Below are 3,781 nucleotides of genomic sequence, written 5' to 3'. Positions count from 1 at the left end.
TTGACATTAGATTATTTGTAGACTTTAAATATTTTATAAAGTTTTACTATTTATATTTTGAAATCTTATCTAGAAGTTTTGACATTAGATTATTTGTAGACTTTAAATATTTTATAAAGTATTTACTATTTATATTTTGAAATCTTTCTAGAAGTTGTTCGAATTCACTTTTATGCCCATATATGACAGCATAAATAAGTTTAATGAACATTAAAAAATCATTTATGCATTCATCTATAAAAGGAGTTGCATCTTTTAAAATATGGCAACTAATTGTTTATATTATGTTTTTTTTAATATTTCTTACATTTACTATAGATAAATTATATATATAATTACAAAAACAAGATCTGTATCTTTAGTTCATATGGGTAGAAAAAGGGGTGTTTTAAAAAAATATGGTAACTAAATCGAATTTAATTATTTTTCTTTATAGCCTATCGAAGTACGTTTCTGCGAGCTTAAGTTCTCCTAGTCCTCTCTTTTCTCTGATTTTCATAACTGTTTGGTGTGTTATGCTGTCGGGGACATCAACTCTACCAGGGAGAACGCTATAGTGACTGAAAGATAAAACTGAGCTGGCTTCTCCTTTGGTTTCGCTCATAAGTTCTTTGTTAAAACCGAAGCTTTCTCTTACAGGCAGGTATCCCGTTACAGTTGTTCTTACACCTCTTTCATCTCTGTATTCTTCGACATTACCTCTCCTTTTACTCAAAGCATTTACGACACCACTCATTGTTTCATTACTGACATTAACTTCAACGAAGAAAAGTGGTTCATATAAAATAGGATCAGAGTTCATGATAAGCCCCTTACATACGCTCACAACTGGTGCTGTAATTTGATTTCCTGTTCGATGAATAGCATCGGCGTGCAGAGTCAAATCCACGAGGTTGAATCTTACGCCTCTGAGTTGTTCACCGAGAAGTGGACCTCTCGTAGTTACTTCTCTAAAACCTTCTCTCATAAACTCTTTAATTTCGTTGAGATAAGCTATTCCCTTCGTATCATCAACACAAATATTAGGACCTTTATCTTCGGGTCCATAAAATAGAATCTTCTTAACCCAATCATCATTAATATCAAGGTTATCTCTAAACAAAGCTGCCCTCTCTTTAGGATCTTTGTTTACGAGCTTGCCGTTTACTATACCATCAATAATTTCCTCTTCCAATTGATCACAAGTCATATATATTCTGTTGTGTTTATTCGCACTCTTTGACATCTTTGAATTGTTTGTACTACCTCTAATTCCTTCGATATAACTTACCAATGGTTCTCCTGTCACTATTGGAATCTGAGCATATTCTTTACTAAGATCGCTAAGAGCAATTTCTAAATGTAACTCACCAGCGCCAGCAATTGTACACTCTCCATTGTCATTAAAGTTAATGACACACAAAGGATCACTCTTACTCAGTTTAAGAAGACCTTCTTTCAATTTAGGAAGCTCTGAAGCGTTTTTAGGCTTGACACTGTATTTCACAACGGGTGATACACTAAACTTCATGGACCTGATGTTATGGGCAGCACTGAAATTTGTAATTGTACCTGTCTTTTTCAACTCATTATCAATTCCTATTACCCCAATAATATTACCAGCGGGACAATCTGGAACATCTTTAATAACTTTTCCCATCATCACAACTGCCCGTTGAATATTCCTATGGAATAAATCATTTTTACTCCCTGGGACATAGTCTTGACCCTGAATTCTAACTGGTTTTCCTGGCGTAACTCTACCTGCAAATACACGGCCAAAAGCTATAAACCTATTATCCCCATAAGGAACCATCTTACTTATGTAAAGCATCAAAGGGGCTTCTTCACTACTATCAGCATTTCGAATAGCTACCATAGCCTGATCTTCTGGTCCTTCATAAAGTAGAGATGCTCTGTATTTTTGACTTTTGATCGGTGATGGCAATTGTAAAATAATTTGTTCGAGAAGCACATCGGCAGCAGGTAACCATGTTCTCATGACAATCTTGAAGAGCTCTTTACCGGTTCCGTAGAAATTTGCTTTAGAACAATCAACTTTAAATTTAGCGAGATAATCTTTAATGCCCTGTATATCACCATTATTGCACATTTCTGTCACCTTATAGATTGGATTAAGAACAAAAACAATGAATGGTCGTCTCTCATTTGGACCTTTCTTTACAAAGGTGCCTGTCTCATCGAATGGATCGTCACTTGTAAAGTACATTTTGGTGCTCCACAATAACTTGCAAAACTTTGCCTCGGCATCCTTAACATCTTTCTTCTTAAATCTGTAGAGATAAAAACTTGCAAACTGTCGAAGTGTAAATCCCCATTGCTGTAAACCACTGCAGAAAGAAACTTCATTTAGTTCGGGTTCTAATGACGGAACACTAAATTCTGGATTATCATAGGCGAGTCCTATTGTTTGTAAAGTAGAATTGAAATTTTCAACCACCTTTCTTAAGTTAGTAAATAAGTCTTCTTTGCTAACTTTTAACTCAAGAAGAGCACGATCAAGTTTGTTCAAACAAAGAGTAGGTTTAATTCTTTCGGAAACAGCCTGGCGAAGAACAGTCTGGGTTTGCACACAAATACCATCCACACAATCAACTACCACAAGAGCACCATCAGTAACTCTCAATGCTGCTGTAACTTCAGATGAGAAATCAACGTGACCAGGACTATCAATTAAATTGATCAAAAAATCATTTCCTGAGAATTCCTCCTGACAATAAGTTTGCAATGTCTCTTCTTTCATGGAAAATTGCATTGAAATAGCGGTGGATTTGATAGTTATACCACGTTGCTGTTCATCAGCTCGCGTATCCATATATCGACCACCTCCACTATCAACCGAAGCTATTTTCGCTTTAATAACTAAGGTATCTGTAAGTGTACTCTTTCCATGATCGACATGCGCAATCACAGAGATGTTACGGATATTCGACTGGTTATGCATCAATTTATGGACCTTGTCCATTGTAAGATCGACCATTTGAGGGGATCACAAAAAAAATATTTATGTAATTGAAATAATACAAGAAAAAATTAAAAAGAAGGAATAAATAATTCTTATCAAAGAAATATAAAAGAGAGAATAAATAATTACATTTTAGAAATTGTGGAGATAAAGAAAAAATTACTATCCAAAAAAATTAAAGAAATGGTTCAATAATTCCCAAAAATGTTATAAAATCTCAAAAAATATTTTGATATTGAATTTTTCAATAAGGAAGGAGTTAATCTCACTATCAAATAGTTTGCATCAAATATTTCTAAAAGGAGGAATAAATAAGTCCTATGAAAAATTTGAAAAAACAAGAAATAAATAAGTCCCATGAAAAATTTGAAAAAACAAGGAATAAATAAGTCCCATGAAAAATTTGAAAAAACAAGGAATAAATAAGTCCCATGAAAAATTTGAATAAACAAGGAATAAATCACACCATTTAATATTTTATATCAAATGTTTCAAAAAAGAAGGAATAAATCTAACCATCAAATGTTAAAAAAAAGAAGGAATAAATCTCACCACCATATTGTAAGAAAGAAGAATTAACAATTCCATCAAATAATTTAAAAAATTGACACCAAAGAAGATCTAAAAAATCATAAGAAGAAATAACATTTGTAGGATATCAAGATTAATGTTTTGTATTTTATGCCACAAGAATATTTATTAGTGTTGATATATATTCGTGATTTTAAAAAAGATGAAAATTTTGATGATAACAGAATGCAAAGATATTTCAAGAATTAGATACCATCCCTTTTAACTTAAAAAAAATTGAATTGG

General features: G+C 32.7%; 1 pseudogene; it reads right to left on the bottom strand.

The window, feature by feature from the left end:
• Positions 1-430: 430 nt before the first annotated feature.
• LOC147065819 (uncharacterized) lies at positions 431-2,998 on the bottom strand (annotated as a pseudogene).
• Positions 2,999-3,781: the final 783 nt, after the last annotated feature.

The sequence above is a fragment of the Rhyacophila brunnea genome, unplaced genomic scaffold (assembly GCF_057557595.1).
Source record: "Rhyacophila brunnea isolate RB1 unplaced genomic scaffold, BYU_Rbru_1.0 scaffold_54, whole genome shotgun sequence".
Taxonomy (NCBI): domain Eukaryota; kingdom Metazoa; phylum Arthropoda; class Insecta; order Trichoptera; family Rhyacophilidae; genus Rhyacophila; species Rhyacophila brunnea.
This window is presented reverse-complemented; position numbering and strand designations above follow the sequence as displayed.